The 19,858-nt window shown below is 35.9% G+C and overlaps 1 protein-coding gene across 3 annotated transcripts in view; it reads left to right on the plus strand.

Moving 5' to 3' along the window:
• The first annotated feature begins 2,663 nt into the window (after positions 1-2,663).
• MKL2 (MKL/myocardin-like 2) overlaps positions 2,664-19,858 on the plus strand; it is a 79,489-nt gene continuing 62,294 nt past the window's right edge. For all 3 annotated transcript variants that reach the window (XM_014936386.1, XM_014936390.1, XM_014936387.1), the window contains exon 1: positions 2,664-2,709. The gene's annotated coding sequence lies outside the window, so the exon portion shown is untranslated. The remainder of the gene's footprint in view (positions 2,710-19,858) is intronic.

Genomic DNA, 19,858 nt, shown 5'->3' on the forward strand with positions numbered 1-19,858 from the left:
CCCCGCCCCGCCGGGCCCTACGCGGGGCTGGCGGTCCCGGGAGCGCTGCCCGGCTCGGCTGCTGCCCCCTCCGCTGATAGATTTTCCTTCTGTTCCGCTGCGGTCACGGCTTTATTTATTTTATTATCGTTTGTCAGTACGGCACACAAACTCCCGGGTGAGGTGCGGGGCCTGCGGGCAGGAAGGCACAGCTGCAGGGCCTGGCCTTACAGACCCGTGTGGTGTGAGGAGAGCATTGCCTCCTTCAGAGCTGGGAAGTTGGGACTCCCCGGCCCCCATCACCCAAATCCCGCAGCAGGGTCACCGACACGTTAAAAGAGCTCAGAGCAGGGGCTGTTACAGGGCTTGGTTTGTTATTTGTGAAATACACGGGTTTTTGGATGGCACTTGGTTAATCAGCTTTGTCGGTGAATAGCCCGTGTGCCTGCAGCAGTGACACCGGGCAGTGTGTCTGGGCACATAAAGGGGCTGGCGGTTGTGAGCGGTTCCTTTGGCTGCCTTAGTGCTGCAGTGCCTTTCCCCTGGGCCAGCAAACACATTTCCCTTTATTCCGACTGTGTGTTTTTTGCACTGGTTTCTCAGTATGCAGCGCAGAGAACTGCTGCTGCGCTGGCTCAGTGCGGTGGAGGGAGGTAACACCAGGATTCCTGGCTGCGGCGGGCAATAGAACGGAAATAAAAATCTACAGGATTTAAAATAAAGTGAACAATTCCTAAAATAAGTATCAGAAACTTATCTTTTCCTGCGCATTTCACGAAGAGCCCCTCGTGAAATCTCGTAACTTTGCTGTCAATATGTCTGAAAGATTTAGATGAACATCAGTCAGCTTTTAAGAAAAAAAGAGCCCAGCTTGCAGTGTCCTGTGAGTACGGCATGTTCTAAAGGAGGTGTTTATGGGAAGGTGATTACGCTTCTTCCTCACACTACATCTTCCCCTTTATGATGGAAAAATGCCCAGGTTTTGAATTAAGTGATGTTATAAAGCTCTCAACAAAGGCACAGCTGGCATTTAATAACATTATTTTCTTAATGTTTGACATTTTATCTAGTTCCTTCCTGGTTTTCTTTCCTGTGCAATTAGTTAGGATAAATTATGATTTTTGTGGTATAACTTGCATGTAAAATTTGACAGTTTTGTCTGGTAATCACAGCCAAATAAAAACATCTGGAAGCTGAAAATCCTTAGTACATTATTGCAAGTGCAGAGCAACTTTGACGATTTAGCTGTATTTGAAGAAATGAGGAAAACTGGACTGAAAATACAGGTGAATTTTTAGAAGTAGTCATGCAGTGACATGAAGATCACTGTAATATTTACCATTTTAAATTTGTGGGATTCTTTGAGTTATTTACTTCGAGTTAATAACTTTGAGTTATTTAAAGGTGGAGGTTAATGCACAGATATTCAGCCAAATTTAGTGTTTTTATGTGTAAAGTGTTCAATAAATTGGAGCCCTTGCTTGGTTTCCTAGAAATCAATTTAGATAATTGATTAAATTATGAATTAATATGATATTGGATAGGGAATATACTTAGTTGTTGCTTGGGTTTCTATTGCGTTTTTTTTTTTAAACAGCGTTTAGATTACTGATTAAATAATTGTTGGAAGGAAGTGGGAATACTTCTTTTCTAGGCCTTTTTGGTGATTCCATCTTGTAGCCTCTTCCTCTTGGGTATTTTGGTTTGGTTTTTTATATGTTTCATTTCTAACCTCTTTCACTGGTACATATAGAAACCATAACACCAGCTTCAACCTTTGGACATGCAAACCTTTGAAAGAAGAAAAGCCCTATCTGTTAGGATTCGTTTCTCAGAGCAAAAGCAACATTGTGTGGCTGAGCAATGTACGGCACCTTTTAGGTGATACCTGTAGGTTCACAGCCAAAACTGGAAAACCTCATTAATGTTGTATGAAATGGCATTTAATAAATGCCAGCCTTAAAGATAACTGTTTCTTTTCTTTTTTTTTTAACCTTTTCTAAATTTAGTATCCAGTAGGTTTCCATTGACATAATCAAATGTGTCTGTATATGCATATAAGTGCACACATATTCTAAACTATATTGATAAATAGAATGTTGGTGCTGGAACAAATATGTTTGAGTTGTTGTCATAGCAAAAAGCCAAAAATGTGGTTGTGAACAGTTTCCTTTTTAAATATGAAGGAACCTTTATAAAGAAATCTATAGAAAAATAAAATATATTTCTGTCATTAAATGAAGTTATAGTGCATAGATATAATTGTCACTTAAACTTCTGAGTATGAAGACATTCCAACTCTAAGGAACTATGCAAGCTGGGCTTGGAGGAGCTATGGCTGGTCTTATGTATTGTAGTTGAGTTAAAAGGAATGGGTGATGCACCTCTAGCGCTATTATTCTTGCCAGAGCTAGCTGGAAAGACAAATAATTAGTGTGTTAGAATTTGAGTAGTAATATGAAAGGTGCTAAAAATGAGCTTAGAGCATATTGAAATTAGTTCACTCTAAGGATTTTTAACCTAATAAGATACTTTAACATCACAAAACTGCAAAAACTGAGAGCAACTTGTATTCTTAAGGTTTTAATTTCTTAGGTGGAATAGAATATGTAACTTTTAAAACAAACTATCCTTGTGACGTTTTTGTAATTTTGGTTTTTCCTATCTTTATTTTTAATTGACCAGAAATGTGCTGAAACAGACACTATAGAAGGAGGCTAGAAATACAAGGTAAGCGCTACATCTTAAAACAAGTAAAACTTTCTAAATATAGGGTTTTTTTATAAAGCTGCTGTTTTGTAGAGGCAGTGCATGGCTTTAAATTATGCTGGTTTTATAATCCTGTTAAAATGGAAGGTGTTCCAAGAGATATGTCCTCATACAAACAGGAATTTGAGGGTATGGAGTACCTATGTTACATAAGCCAAGAGCAAGTTATTGTGATGTTTTTGGTTTGCCATTTGATGTGGTTTTTAATCACCTTTTAGACTTAAACATTCTTATGCTGATTAAATAATATTTTCTCTTTTTTAAAGGACTGTCACGCTTGCAGGCCTTCACAGATTACGTTAGACTTTCTATAAATGTTAATAATTTTGATACTGGGAGCTATAACTTTGGCCTATATAGCATTTTGTTTATTTTATACAGTTATTCTGCAGTGACTCAGGCTAGTACCAGCATAGCACCAGAGCACCTAACAGCACAGCACTTCTGAAGTACCACCAGACCCAACGTGTTTTTTGATTAAAAAATTCCAGTTACAGATGAGGAGAGGAAACTTCATCTCAAAGGGAGTAACTAAGAATGTTTAATAGCTGCTGATAGAACTTGATTTTGGATGTACTAAGAAGGGACTTGAGCAGCTTAGTAGAATAAGGAACTTGGGCTATGCAACTAAAACATTATCAGTTTTGGAACTGTGTCTCTCTGATGTTTACCTGGTACCAAAATGGTGAAAATCCTGATCCTGCCCTCTCCCTTCCTGTCTTTTGTATGGGATAAAGGGCTTTGTTGGGGGGGTGGAAGGGGTTGTTTTATTTTCAGACTGACTGAGAGCATCAAGCTTAAAGCCTCCTTGATAACTTCTACTGAGGCTCCTCCAAGATCAGAGCGTTGGCTCCACTTTTACAGAAAAAGCCAGACACTGCACACAACTTTTGTGGCTAAGAACTGCTCCAGAGAATGGAGGAACAAGATGTACAGAACTTTCTGGATATGCACAGAAGGTGGTGTGTGTCTGGAGCATTGATGTATTCCAGCAAACCCCAGAACGCTAGCATTAGGCAAAAAATTAGCAACTGGAAACACTTAAAGATAGGGGAGCTTCCTTTAACCTGAAGGTAAGGTGTGTTTTACGGTTGCATTCAGGCTACATGAAGAAGAGCAGGTTTGATTGGACTTGGCAAACCAGTTCACTTCATGTCCTGGTTTAATAATTCTGCAACCTCTGTTTCTCGCTGTGCATATACCTGCTGCTTTGTTAGCAGCATGCCTAACTGAAATTAAGTCTATTTACACTTAATAACTACGAATATTTCATGTGTGCTTCTTTAAATGGAATTATTCTGGGCTGCATTGAGCATAGTGAACCAGTATTGCTGACATTGTTTCTGAAGCGTTTTTTTCACCTGAAATTCAAGAGCCTAAATTGCATAATATTAATTACGGAATAAGACTTATTCAAATGTTTCTTGTGTAGTGAAGTTTGACAGCTGCTATAAAACTACTCTTCAGTGTTGTTGAGGCTCTGTCGAAGCCACAGCCACAAAAATCTTCCATATCCTGAAACTCCAAAGCAAATGTACATTACAGAATTTATTAAATAGTGTTCAGATTACTGTTATTAAATCCAGATGTTAATATAACAGTTTTGCACTTGTGCAATAAACTAAATCTCTGTGATCGTTGACTCAGTAGACAGTATTTTAAGATTTCATATTTGGGTACTTGGCTGAGGGTATTAATTAGATGTTTGAAAACTGGCTTAAACCTGGGCATGACGCCAAAAGCAACAAAGTGAGAAAGAAGTCATAGTTAAGCTCATTTTTGATCTTCGCACCAACTAGTGAAACACAAATGAACAAAACACTAAAAATAAAGACAAAAAGACAAAAATCTCCTGGTTTTTTACCCCTCTCAAAGTCTGAATGTACAAGATAGTTAGCCCGTATTTATATCTGTGAAAAGGACGGACAATTGTATTTTTATTTCCACCTTTTGTTTCTAATGTTAGAAGTCTGCTGGAAGGCTAGGGAACGGTTACTGAAAACTTGATTAAAAATTCTAGAGATGTTGAAAGTAGTTTGCCAGTCATTCCTTATTATAAATGTAAAAGAGGTAGCTCATAAAAATTCAGCGGAGAAACTCATTAAAATAGAGTTCAAATTGTTAATGTATTACAGTAAAGTTCAGTTAATACCCATAAATGGTTCTTAGGTCTCATAAAGTGGCAAGCTTTTCAGTATTTCCTATACAAAAAAAATTACAGAGACCTAGAATTTCAGCTCCTGACATTCTGTCCAATTACACTGATGGCACAATCCTTAATTTTGTTCCCCTTTTTTAAAAAGGAAAATACGTGGTTAGTAGAGTTGTGATCCAGCAAAGCTTTAAGGATATGTTTATGGAACTAAATGGGTTGCAGAAAGATGAAAACACGTTTAAAGCTTTTCAGGATTTAGAACCACATGTTGGTAAAGCTTTAAGGAAGTAATAGTTGTGATTAAACATGAGCAAAGAAATGTGTGTCTGAATGTCTTTGTGGTGGATGTGTTCCTTCTTGGCACCACAGTGTTATCGATGCAGGTTTGTGTGTTGGTAACCACTTTTGCATTGACAGGTATTCAGTGTACATCCACAAGTACGGGCTTAGTTTATACTTAAATGTTATCTGAGAGAACATGGAACGTCATTTTGTGTTTTAAAACACTGCGTAAGTTGTATGTGTTACCAGTACTTTTGTATATTGTGAATTGGCCATCTTTCTCAGCATGTTTAATTCTTGTATGTAAGTGACTTTGGAAATGAGAAAGCAAAGGAGTGTGTTTGTGCTTTTATAATCTTTCTCTGGTGTTAATCAGGCAGATGAGGGCCTCGGAATGTGGATATTTTGAAAATGGAGCTTGCTGAATATGCTCAGATTACTATACAGAAATTAAGGGGATCTTTATGTTCATTATGGTCAGTCTGAATTGTACCATTTGTGTATTATTTTAGGAATGTTTGAATGGATTAATAAATCTCTCTTCATTATCTTGGAGTGTTTGGTTTTTTCATTTTGACATCATGTTATTCGGTAGGTTATGTTTTAGGATCTTCTTTTTAAAAAATATAATCTTAAAAATACATTTCCATGGAAAATGCAACATAAGACCAAGTAACCGAAAGAAATACCTTAATGCTTTGCTAATGATTTTCAATATATAAGTATATAACTCTTTTGTACAGCTTTACTCTCTATCAAGATAATTAATGTATTAATAAGGTTATACTATACTTTGTATATTTACAAGGTTTTTGTTAAAGACTTGTAAACAGTGTGAATCAGGAAATAATTTTTAAAATCTTTTTGAATCGGCTCTTATCACCAGTTAGTAAGGATGTGTCAGATTTTCTATTAAATCAATAAAATAATGTTTTTGGATGGCAGTATGCTTCTTCACACATTTTCCTCTCACAGTTACACTTGTGCTTGCTTCACATCCAAGAGAAGAAAATAAATTTACGTACACTCCTAGTAAGAAAATTCTGCAAATAGATCAATTCAGACTGTCATTGATTCAGTATCACTGTGCAGCAGCTTTTGCTATGAAACTGACTGCAAAGTTGACAATGAAGCTGTGTGTTTGCATGTCAGCTCTCATTTAGAAGTTTTTTTACGATTAAAAAGTGGGGGTTTTTTTAGTAAAATTGCAGAATTTGATGCTTGTGCTCTGGAGGAGTAGATGAAATCATGAATATATTGAAACTTTGAAGTTTTTTCTGATATGAGATCAAAAACTTAAATACAATTTGTAAGTAGCAAAAGAGCTAATAAACTTGCTCTCTCTGAATAATGAGGAATTGCTCCAAAAGCGAAGTTGATCAGTTAACAGGTAATTTGTTTGGGATTTGCTGTTATTTCTTTAAAAAATTTCCAATGCTTCTGTAGTTTGGCTTATAGTTTAGGTAAACAATGAGAATAATCACAACATCACACAACTGTGTGTGAAGCTATAGGAATGAGTGAAAACCTCACCACTTACTAGTAATGTGTTCAGCACTTGATTAAGTAATTTGATTTGGAGTTTCTGCACAGCAGAAGGATTTTCATACCGGCTTATGATGGTAGTGCTCACTTACTGTGTTTCTAGTAAATACTTAATTCAAGAGAAGTTTCTACTTTATTGTACAGTCTTTACTTCTTCTGGATTTGTATGGGCTGTTTACAGTAATGCTTCTTTATGTTAATGTCAAATAATACAGCAGCACTCAAATACTTTTGCTTGGTGTAAGATAAAGGGTTTGCTGAGCAAATGCTATCAGTTTCTGCAAAACGTAAACCGTCTTTATGGTTATAGGAATTATAAATCTGCCACTGTGAATCAAGCTTTACATAATGCGCTCTACATCTGTAGACAGTTTCAACCAACTTTCTTTTCTTCTGTGAAAACAGAGTGCAGTTGGTGATTTCTTCTGGAATCAGATCAGCATGGTGAGGCAAACTGTTCTGGCTGCGGTAGATCCAAGCTGAGCGGTTAATGACGCCCTCCTTCCTCTGCCAGATGTTCCACCCTTCCTCTGTTCTGCCAGTTTAACCGTTTGACTGCACTTTTACCAGGTCCTGTTAAATATGCCTGGTCTTAAAGACTTATCATGCAGAACTGGGAAACCAGAAAGGTGGAATCTCTGGGAAAGGGTGAAATGCAGATTGGTAACAACCTGCTTCAGCCAGTAGTTCATCTTTCTCTGCCCTGAGAAAGCCCAGCACAGGAGCAGAGTTGGGCAGTGGGGAGACAGACCAGAAGTCTGAAATGGAGGGTGGATAAAACACTAGAAGGTAATTTCCTTTTCTGCAGACTAAACCAGACTGAGAGTTGACAGGAGGCTCTTGAACACAGTTCTAAATCTACTGTTTCTTGAGTATTGTGGACATTAATGGGGCCAGAAGGTAATCCAAAAGACAGAATTCCATAGCATCTCTGTGATCTGTCTGTGGGTTCTCGGCATCTGTAGGTAGGCTTTTGAATGTTGAAGCCAAGCCTTGTGGCTGGATGAGGAATGTGGTCAAGAGAAGAAAAGATATACTAAGGAGGGATGATATACAGAGTATTTTTGATGGGTAATGGGGAAGCTGAGATGTGATTTAGTGATAAATGGACATTAGGAAAAAATAAAGTATTCAGGAGGAGGAATGGAGAAGGAAGGAAGGTATTGAAATGCTCCGGGGAAGAAATTAACTATGATCCAATGCCAGAAAAGAAATAACGCAAATAAGTCAGTCAAGAGAAACCTGGGCTATAGTAATAACATCTGACCAGGTAATAGTTGGTGAATATCTTGTTTTCAATAGATTATCAGTAGCTGTACAACAGCATTTCTAATAAAACTTTCTAGTGTATATTTTTATGCTGCTCCAAAAAAACATATAATCTCTGAGGAAAGAGTGGCATTGCTTGATTTTTTTTTTAGCCTTTTTTTTTTTTTTAAATTTATTCATTATTAAATGCATTATGTGTTTTAGTATTAGTAAATGGATCTAACCAAAGTGTTTTGAAACATACTTACCCTAATAAATTACATGCAAGGACTCTTAAATGTCGTAAGTCTTGCATATCAAAAGGAATATAAAGCCAAATGTGTTTTCTGTTATGCTGCTAAAGACCAAAAATGTCTAGTATACAAATAAAATTAATATTATTATATAGGAGAGAAATTATGGCTTGAAGTATTTTTAGGCTCATGAGTTTGTAAATTGACTGTTACTCTGGTTTTGATGTGTTCATGAAAATAAATGTTTAGTAAGAACTTTTTCATTGGCATTATGCAAAAGGATATTAGGAAAATATATTTAAAAATATTTCAGCCTGTGTTTTAAGGATTATTTTGGCTTACTGAAGCTCATGAAGTTTACTCCACATTTAAAGTACGTTTTCAGCTGAGGGGGAGAGAACTCTTCAGCCACATAACTTACTGAAAAATGGTTAAGATGATACATCATGTCTTTTGGTGGAGCCTCTCATTCCACCCCTACCTGAGGTTTCTTTGCCTGCTCGGGTTTGTTCTCCTAAACCGTTTCAGTTCAGGTTAACCAAGTTCAGACTTGTTAAGCTGATTGAGCTCTCTGTGGATAAGAAGCACCCATGCCGGCCGCTGACCCAGCTGTGTGGACAGCATCATCATCATGAGAAATTGGGTGGTGAACATCATCTGAGAGACTGGTAACTGACTGGTAACAGAGGACTTCTTTCTCTTGTGCATAATTGAGGGAGATGAGAATGATGATTGTTTTATAAGGAGAAGGTTTAATGGCTTTTTTCACTTCAAGTTGTATTCAGAGAAAATCCCAAGAAACACAGACTTTAGATATGTGACAGCTGTTAAGTGTAACAATTTGTGTAGAAATCTGCTGTAAACAATTTTATAGTTACCATCTCTGATTTATTTCTTTATTTATTTTTAAACAAGCAGCTTTGTAGGGAATGAAATATCGGAACACGCAATAGTTTAGCAGATAAGACTTCTTTGAAAGTGGTCTTAGGCAACATAAACTTTCCTGACCCAAAGTTTCTGCCCTATTAGTCTTTAGCTAATTTCAGTATGGAAAATGGAATTCAAGTTCATTTTAGCTTTGGAGATCGTGAGAAATTGGTTCTTAAAGCCCTGAGGGCATGGACTGTGGATTATAGCATTAAACTGTTCAGAACATTACAGTTTTCAGGCACCATACTAATAACATACTTTTTCTGGTTATTTTAGAATATGGGTGTTGATCTGGGGATTAAGTTTGATCACTTACAATCTTGATTCTGTATTTATAAAGAAACAAGAGAGATTCCTTCCTGTGGTCTTACCCTGTTCACAGAGAGTATTATTGGCCTCGTTAGAAGAAATTTTCTTGATTCGAAAGAAGAAAAGTGCATTTTTTTGTCTTTAACAAAATGTATTTCTTTTTTTGTTAAAGTCATAATATTATGTTTGTGATGTATCTTCGTGCTTAATTTCCAATGTTTTGGAAGCTGATGTTTGGAGTTGTGTGGTTTGTTTTATTTTCTACCTGAAAGTCTCTGCTTAAATGCATGGAATTTACCATTCTTTTAGTATGCATCCTTATTGTATCTATAAAAAACCTACTTTAATTCTTGGGAAGACACTGCAAGATGTGAATCTATTACACCTGATGTAATTGCATTCACACTCTGACCTTTTGTCATTGTTGTATGAAAAACTAGGTCACTGAATATGATGTGGGATATGAGCAGTTGAGCAGTGGTTCGTTGTTACCAAATGTAGTGTGACACTGTTCTGTTTGCTTCCAGGTAAGGTGTAATAGTTTGTTTTTTTTTTTTATAACCCTGTTACATCAGTAGGTGTAACTTGGAGAAAGCGTTGGTTGAAGACTGGGGAGGGAAGAGGTTGTTCTCCTGAAGGCATGAATCTAAATGATGGCTGGTACATAAGTGATGAAACTGTGGTCTTTTCCTTTTAAGTGCTTTTTAAAGTTTGTAATGGAAAGTAATACCTTTAAGCCGAGCAAATAAACATATTTGTCCAGTTCTAGTAGCAGCTTTTGCTATAAGACATGAGAAGTATATTGCCCTCATTCTGACTCTAGGATAACCAAGTACAGTGGAGAATATTTTACGTGTATTTAGTCAAAGAGCTGGCAATAGCATGAAGTGGTATTATGTGACTGCCAAAATTTTATGTCACTGTCCCTGTTCAGTTGAGAAAGACGAGTGTTCGTACCCATACAGCATGTGCGCAACGAATACGTGTACTTAATGTATGCAGTTAACTGTGAGTTATCTTTGAGAGCACTAGGAGAGCCTTCAAAATCTGTCATTTTGTCTAAGCAGGACAGCAGCACAATAAAAAAAATCTTAAAACTTCCATCATCATCTTTAATTAGCCCTTCATCATACTTTTATTGCTGCTAAAACTGTGTCACATCATCTAACGTAAATTGAATTGTTGAAAGTAAGAGCTGGTCCCATGAACTTGTAAATCAGATGTATTAATATTTTGGTACTAGGCTTCTGTTTTACTCCCAGTTAAAGGAAATAAAATAGAGGAGAAGATTAAATACTTCTAGTAATTTACAAAGTAAAACTAGTCATAATGCTCTGCTTTGCTTTTTACAGAGTGATTACATGATCATAAATAAGAACAGAAAAGAGAATATTTTAGGTGAACTCTAAGCACTTAGTGTAAATCAAATAACGTGTGGTCAATAGCTGCTGCTTAAGATGTACAGAAAGTTGATTTTTATCTTTTTTTTTTTAATTTAAACATTAACCTGTCACCTTCTAAGTTTTTCTTGCATCCATTAGCGGGTTAAATTTTGCAAGTTTTAGTTTCAGCAGTTAAGAGCAACAAGTTGACTGGTTTCCATGGGAGCTAATTCAAGTTATTGTTTGCATTGTTAATATTGGAAAGTAGCTGTGTTGGTACAAGTCAATATGCAGCAAAAGGTTTGTGAAAGAGAGATTTTCTAAGTTGACCTAAGGTTATGAGTGGGGCCTACTTCTCTGAGTACCTTCTGCATGTGTGCACTGAGTTGTAGTTCAGACATGATCATTTTGATATTTATGCTGAACCCCCTAAATTGAAGTTGCTGGTAATCCCTAATCATGCTATGGTTTTTTGAATTCATGTCTAATTAGATTTTAGTTTATTGCCGAACATGAATAATAAGTTACTTGCTGCCCTGTAGAAGCTGATTGTATTTTTTTGAGGTTAAATATCAGTCTTTGGTACGCAAAATATTATGATAATAAAATTTTGCTAATCTCTGTAACAGTGTATAGAAATAAAAAGAAGCAAAGTATGTATTTCTCAAGAAATTTAGTTGTGTAACGTTCAGTCATGCTTTTGAAGGTAGGTAGAAAGTAGCACGTTCAGCGGGAAACAGCCCTGCGGTTCCTTCCTCTTTGACCTGAGTCCTAATGCTTTCCTTGCTTTGTTCAATTCAAGGACTTGGTTTACAGGCACTAAAATAAACAGAATAGCACCTGCAGCTTAGTCATAAATGGGAACATCTTGAAGTAGCTTAGCAAACAAATGAAATCATGGGGTAATTTAACCTTTTCTGAAATGCTTTAGATTCTCTACCAACATCCATTTTTAAAAATAGATCAGCATTTTGGCTATCAAAGGACTCTGAACACAAAGAAATTGCTAATGATTGTGATCCAATTTATTGATAAAAGTTACTAATTGATTATTTTCTGAACTGTGAGAACACCTCATGTAAAAAGCTCTATATATTTTCTCTTCCTTTTTTTTTTAAATAAATGCCCATTTCAAGGACATGATGCTGAAATGTTTAGCAATTGTGTGCTGCTTTCATATAAATATTTGACCCTTACTCCAGACTTGCCCTATTAAGCACTTTTATAATACCAAAATGAACGTTTGTGTGTTGTTTTTATTTTTTTACTATGTTTTCAACTTCGATTACATAAACAGTGTAGCCAGCAGTATCTGTGTCTGTTTGCTGGCCACAGAAAATGATGGAGCTCATATTATCTTATTAATTACTTCTGCAAAGTTCTGTCTTAGACCAGAAGAACTGAACTTGCTTTTTGGGAGGTAAATCTGAGTTGATCTTGTGATTATTTGAACACTACTGCTAAGCACTTCACATTAAAACTGATATTTAGAACTTTTGAATGTTTTAAAATTGAAATTCAAATAAATTGCATCTGAAATGATAAGTCATTTATGTTTTGTTGGAAAAAAGAGATTGAATTTAAATGTGTAGAGATATGCAAGGGTGAGAAACTAGAAGCATCGCTTGTTTGCACACCAATAATGTGCATGGTTTCTCGCTAAATTTAGGTATTATAAAACTGACCTTGTGGGGTTGCTGCCAGTGTTAAGAGAGACATTTTAAATTTGAGTAGGGTATTAAAGCAAGTGTAAAATATTGACAATCAACGTCATCTTCATAGACTGAAAAACAGGAATGTCATGTTTAGATTTTTCTGAGCATTTGCAAATGGCTTATTTCTATGCACAGTGTGTGCGTGTGTAACATCTAAACAAGATACAGCTTCATGTTTTACCTTTCTAGTTTAAAGTATTTTTATGAAGTTGTTTATTTTAATAGAACTACTGCTGATATGTGCTGTAACAGCTTTGTGTTTCTTTAATCAGGTTAATCCAGCTGAATGACTTGGTGTTGCCTCAATATGAGCATTGTTGACTAAGAATATCCACAAAAAAGATGAGATGAAATAAATGATGTCTGCTTAAAGGTGATTAAAAGTAAAAAATTGTTGAAGACTGTATCTGGAAGTCCTTCACTTATGACAGTTGTAGGGCAATGTTTATCTATTACACTTTCAAGTGTTGTTGCTGTATTTCTCATTGCTACTGAGTGCTCAGGTAGCAGCTATCAGGAAGGAAGGAAGGACTGGTTAGTTGTAGATGAAATAACACATCTTCTGATCGGCATTCAGAGTTTTCAACATGAGTTAAGTCTTTATGAATTTTCTGCTACAGACGGGAATGTACTGTAAGTTAAGCATAATGTAGCTTCTACTTATAAAGCATTGCGTCACTAGAAGGTATATTAAAAGATATTCTGGGTTATCTGATGCATTAATAGATGCTAGCTTCCATGCTTGGTTTTAAATAGCTTGCACAGCTACCTAGGTGACCATGTCTCTTTGACGTGGTAGAATAGCAAAGCAGTTCATGCTCTTCTTTAAAGAAAAGGGTGTTGACTGTGTATTGTCTTTAAGAGGCAGCTACTTTTTCCATTGGTTATCAGACTGTGTATTTCTTGATTTTGGTGCATGCTGCAAAGATAGCTTTGTTATTTCTTGATTTTGGTGCATGCTGCAAAGATATCTTCATAACTTTCTTAGAGAAAGTTGGTAGATTTGAGAAGTTTCATGTAATCAGTAGACAGTTTAAACATTACTTCCATCTGAAGTTTTAGTGGTTTCATTTTAGTGACTTGAATGTTGAACCTTGGCTTGCTTTACTTAAAACATTTGTAAGAAGTTTAGTGGGGTTTTTTGTGTTGGTTTTTTTTTTTCCTGGAGATGGCCCAGGGACGAATGTATTATCTGGTATTTTGTTGACTCATCCCCTGCCTCTGTCCAGATACAAGTATTTTTCTATACTTCAGGTAGTTTATAGTGTGCATTTGCTAGTGTGGCTTATTTCTTTTCAGACTTTAATCAGTCCAAAGACTTAAGATTTAAAGATTTCCGTCTAAGAACTAGTAAAGAGAATCTTAGTGTAGCATTGTCATAGAAATATGCAAAATGTTAAATGAGTTTCTGGAGGTCTTCTAGCATTTGCTCAGTGGTACTAATTTAGCTAGAGTAGACAGTTACAAAAATTTAATCTCAATAATTTAAATAAATAAAGACATTTATCTGAAATATTTATCAGTCCAGTCTTGACTCCATGTGCCTTTAAGAAGCATGTCATTCTGATTACTGGTGTGGTGAGAAGCCTGACAGGACCTCAGTTCTGTCATATACTTCTGCACACTGTTTTTAAAATAAATTAATGGTAACAGTGAGTTTCTGATAATGCATAATCCTAGATGATTACTCATAGTTAGTCAGCCCGTTGATATTTCTCATCTTTTTCTGCTTTTGTCTAATTACCTTTGTAAAAATAGCTGTATGATTTAAGTCCTTGTTGCTGTGTATTTTACCACAAAATTTATCTTCATTAATTAATGTCTCAGCACTGTGTTTTAACTGTAGGATTGCAATTTCCCTTTTAATGTAATAATTTAATGTCAGTTTTAATTTCAAAGATCATATACTGTATCCAAAATACTTGTAATGAGAGAGGTTCTGTGAGACACTAATTGCAGAAGTTGCAAGAAGCACCAAGTTGTCACAGTGGTGACGCTGCTCCTCTGTGGGAAAAGGAACAGCGTTGTCCTGTGGGAAGTGGAATACGAAAATGGTTTAATATTTTCAAGACTGTTTTTCATAAAAAATGTCTTTTAGTCTTTTAATCCACTGTGGAATACATAAAATGAGGGGCCTAAATCTCAAAAGAATAAGCATTGTTCTTGCAGCAGAGGCAAATATAATTTGAGACATTTTCTCCAATCAGTGAAATTATGAATGTCAAAAATGAACTTAACAAACATATTCAGTTAATTTACTGATAATCTGTATGATTATTAATAGCAAGTACTTTGACATCCATGCTCATTTTGTTCTCAATCATATATTCATCTTTACTGGTTCTAAATATTTCAGTAAGTGGATTTGAAACTGAATGAGAAAATGAAAAAAGAAGAAAAACAAAACCCCCAAAAGCATTTTCTGTAACAGTTTATTGTTAAAATTGCAGTGCTGAATGCAAAAGATTATTTTTTTGTTTTCGCAGCTCTACTACTTTAAAAACACCAATATGTAAGACTTGGTGTAAAAGACAGGTTAGTGTTTTGGAGGGATACCTTTAAGTAGCTTTTAGGTGCTTTGCAAGTATTTCCAAACTTTTTTTTTTTTTCTAATTATTATTAATCTTTCAATTTTGTAATGAAATACAAGTACTCTTTAGAGTTTGGGGAAAAATTGTGTACGGACATGCAGAAAAAGGTATTCAGAACTATTATAAAGGGAGCCCTAATAGCTTTTCATGTAGGAATTTAATGAGATCTCAGACATATAATAGAATGTAAGCACAGCTGAAAGGAAATTTTGCATGTACCATATGTGCTAGTCTCTACTAAATAGAAGATGCAGCATTTTAGAGGTCCCAGAGAAACCATTATATACAAGACTGAGGACCGCTACTGGTTTTGCAGCAGACACCTAGATTTTGTATTGCTCCAGGAATTGACTTGGGATGGACTTCCTGCAGTCATCCCAACTCTTAGTTAATTTTCTTTTTTCCCCTTGCTGATAAGCAGCACGCCAAGAGGAGTCATACTTTAAAAATACTTCATCTTTTCCTCTCTTTGAAGTGGGTATTCCATTGCCAGTTCTCGTTTCTGGAAAACAACTCTCTTAACTTACGGTCACTGTATTGTTCAGTGAGCTAAGTGTTCCTGTGTATTTTGAATGTTTATGTCCAGGTCCTGCTGGTATTGATCCTGTGGAAGAAAGGAGGTACTGAGCATTCCAAGGGTCTGACCACTGGGTCTCAGGCGTTTGAAGATTAGAAAGGAGGTTTGCTATAGGCACATCTGTGCATTTGGTAGGGCCAGCTGCATTCTGAAAGTGTAGTTCTTGCCTTTCTTTTATGAGATGGAAAGAGGAATTGCCAAGTTCTTCTGATATTGTGCCTTAGCACATGATTTCAGATACAAACCACTAATGCTCACTGTTCAAATGGAAGTAATATTTGAAACTCTAACAGTCCCCTAAGTATTTATTACACTCTAGTGTCTGGGATCATTGTCCCCACTGTACAGATTTTCAAGTCTTTCTAGGCTTTGACAGGGAGATCCAAGAGCTTAGTGCAAATGACCATCATGGGCAACTGAGAAGCTCACCTGCTGGATGTGGTGCTGCTTAAGCTTTTCAAGCGTCTTTTTTTAGTGTTTCCTCACACATTGAAGAAAAACCACGAAAACAACAAAAAAATCCGAACCCAACATTTTGCAATTCTAGTATTCTTCCCACTAAAGATTCTGGTCCCTTACAAACTGCTAGTTATATCATTTAAAATTTTACTGAGTTTTATAGATGAAGAAACCTAAACCTAGGTGATTTGAGTGCTGATGTTCACACAATGATTCTGCAGTAAATTCTGTGCTGGAGCCTGGCATTGCTAACACTACTGTGGCGTGGCTATTAATGATGTGATACTGCACTGTGTAGTCACCTCAGTTCCTCACAGGTGTCAACGCATGAGCAGTGTTAAGATCAGCCATTTGACTTGGCCGGAGTTCGAATGCATTATGATTCTTGAACTGTTTTTCCCAGAAGATCTCTAAAATAAAAGCTGATTTACTACTTGAGTGTCATCCAGACTTCACAGTTTGTGCCGAATAAAATACCGGTTCTAGTGTCTCAGGTGGCAGGGAAGTATGTATTTTCCCCCCTGTAAGATTCTTCTAAGGAAATATACTTTGTCTTTTGAAGATAAAATGTTTAAAAATAAAAGAAGCGTTTGTCTTCAGCAGTTAAGAAAGATAGCAACCACCTACAAGCTGTGAGAACACTTATATAATGCTCATACGCTCTCCGGGAGTTCTCCTCTGCCAGAACTGGAGCACTTTCTGTGGGGCTGTCAGAGAAACGTGAACCAAAGCCTGGCTTGCAGCGCCGGTGCATGTTCTGTAGCTGTTCTGAAGGTTAAGTAGGGAAATTATTCTAGTTTTCACTTTACTACTCTGAAACATTTTGCTGAATACTGTGTTTAAAAAAACCCAACCCAAATACAACAAACCCAAACCTAAAATCCTTTGGGACTATTGGAAGTGGTGGAGTAGTTTAATTTTTATTGCTACAAATAAGATGGTATTATGTTTTTCAGCACTTTCTAAGTAGAAATGCTTTTCATACCAAATAGAATGATGGTTCATACAGCTTAGTTTCAAGGACAGGAGTGGAACTCCCTGAAGTGATGCTTTTTTTTTTTTTTGAAAGGTATTTATCAAAATATTTTTATTTAAGTTTCAAAATTAGTTTGTCAATCAATAAGGAAGATCTTATGCCTAAGCCAAACTAGTAATTTTGTGGATGCTAAGTTTAGAAGTTCCTTTTAGAAAGTTAAACACCTGAATTCTGCTTTAGATTCTAATGGAAAAGAGAGAATAATCTAATTAATTGTTTATATTTTGTTATTGCAAGTCCTCTATTTGTCATCTTTATAGTATTGCTTACATGTTCTGTTCACTGATTCGGTAAGAGGCTGTTGTTTATCTTGGCCAGATCTTGATGCTGTATGTCACAGACTTTTTTTCCTTCTACAGAAAAAGCTTATAAATGTTGGGTGGAGGTGTGCGTTTTCTTTTTTGGGGGAAGGTCAAGGGAATTCAGTGCTCTAAGCTCAAAATATTTCCATAGTCTAATGTGGTAGCAGTTCATGATTAAAAATGAAAAGAAATGAGATAAAAATGTGATTTGAGATATGACCGAGGAATTTGAGGAATTTAGATTTTGGAGGAATTCTAGAGTATCTTTCATTCAAAGATGATGTAGCAATGGAGCAACAGGTTTTAGTGCTAAAAGATCATTTGGGAAAATACCTGGATTTTTAACAGCTTCCTTCAGTATAGACAACTGCTCGAGGAAACACAAAAAGGCATCAGTGTCGGAGCAAAACAGCAAGAGGCAACAGCCACAGGCTGCAGTAGAAGAAATTGTGTTTGAAGTGGGGAAACAAGGCATTCACAATGAGGCTACCCAGAGCTGGTGGAATCTCCAGCTTTGGAGATTTTCAGAACCTGGCGAGATAAGTTCCTGATCCCTACTTAGGACTAGATGACCTCCAGAAGGTCCCTTCTAACCTGATTTAGTAGATTAAGCACATTTTGTGTGAGAAGTCAACTTGTTTTGAGTTGCACTGTGATGCTGCCATCAATCTCATTTAATATGTTGCATGTGATTGTTGCTTGCCTAGTTCTTAGTTGAATTTGGACAGTAAAATCACATATACCATTCCTGAAATTAAAATTAAGAAATGGACATGTAACTAATTTAGCAGTGTTGCAGCAGCGATGAAAGCTAAACTGGTTTAATTTAAAGCAAGATATTTATGGGGACAAGAGTTAGTCAAAGCTAACATGCAGCATAATAAATGTGAAACCTTTAATACAAGAAGGCATTTCTATTAATTTCATATGGATTTAATGGCATGAATACACCTAATGTGGTTTAATCTCTTTGAAAAGTGACTCCAAGGCATAACTCATAGCTAATAAATTGTGGATAAAATGCTGTGAATATGAGCAGATAAGCAGCTAAATTTTCACTTAAATTCTGCTCTGAAGAGACTTGCTTGGTTAATAGTGTACTTGATTTGTATGGGTGAGTGGGAGTTTGAGGAGAGTGTAATGTCAGGAAATCGAATGAGAGCTGGGTAAATTATGCTTCTAAAAGCTAAGAACAAAGAAAAAAAATCTTGCATAACGGTAAGTTAATGTGTCTTCATTTAATGTGAAAGCACCAATTGGTAACTATGGAAAATAATGAAAAATATGCACTTAACCTTCCTAATTGTTATACTGAGTTATAACTCAAGCAGTACTTGCTTATGTTTCTTATTTTTAAATTGGTACTTTCAGCAACATGATTCTTTACCTGTTTTAGTAGCGTAGGCTATTCGTTGGTGGTCATGGTCATTTTTTGTCATCGTGATGTTTTTTAAAATACCAAGTAACATTTGAAATATTTTGGGTATGGTCATTGAAACACATGTTGCATTTTAATAACCTTGAACGCCAACATGTGCTGTATTTATATTCAGCATACCTGAAACTTCAGTTTTATGGTTGAGGATACGCAGCAGTAGTGTTTCTTAAGAAAAAATAACTAAACCAAACAATTTTAACAATAAGAAGACATTTCTTTTGTTTTATGGATCTTTATGAATTGTTAATATTTCATATTGTTCATGTTTCCAAGAATCCAGGGATAGACTTCATTGAAGTTCATATTGATTTATGGAAATTTTAATGACTTGATAGACTTCTGTGAGCCATAAAAAGCCTGTGCCAGTAATTTGTACTTCTGTCTCTCCTCACTGTAGATTAAGTACCACATTAATGACAGAAAGGAAAGAAATAATAAATTGGGACTTTTATCCCACTTGGTATACAGTAGCTACTATGCTATAAAACTAATTTGAAAAAGTTCATGGCAAAAAGCCTTTCTTGCTGGAGAGATTAAAGATTAACTAGTTCTAATAGAGTTCTTTGGTGGTAAGAAGTCCTGTATTAATATGAAAATTGATTTTTGATCCGAAGGAAAGTTGTGCAGTGCTTCAAAATACTAGAAGCCTTTTTTATGCTATCATATATTACTTCAGGATTCTCTAATATAAGCTACTGAAACAAAGAACACTTTGCTGAGACACGGGCTGTGTCGATGGCTAGAAGGTAGGGCAGAGGAGCTGCTGGACATCTTTATTGAGAGTTCACATTGTAAGTTTTCTGTCAAAGTGGAAAAAAAAAAAAAAGAAGTGTGTCTACTTGATTTTTTTTTTTTTCTTTATTATTTTTATCAATTCTACAGTGATT

This window comes from Calidris pugnax, unplaced genomic scaffold (genome assembly GCF_001431845.1).
Source record: "Calidris pugnax isolate Ruff unplaced genomic scaffold, ASM143184v1 scaffold17, whole genome shotgun sequence".
NCBI lineage: Eukaryota > Metazoa > Chordata > Aves > Charadriiformes > Scolopacidae > Calidris > Calidris pugnax.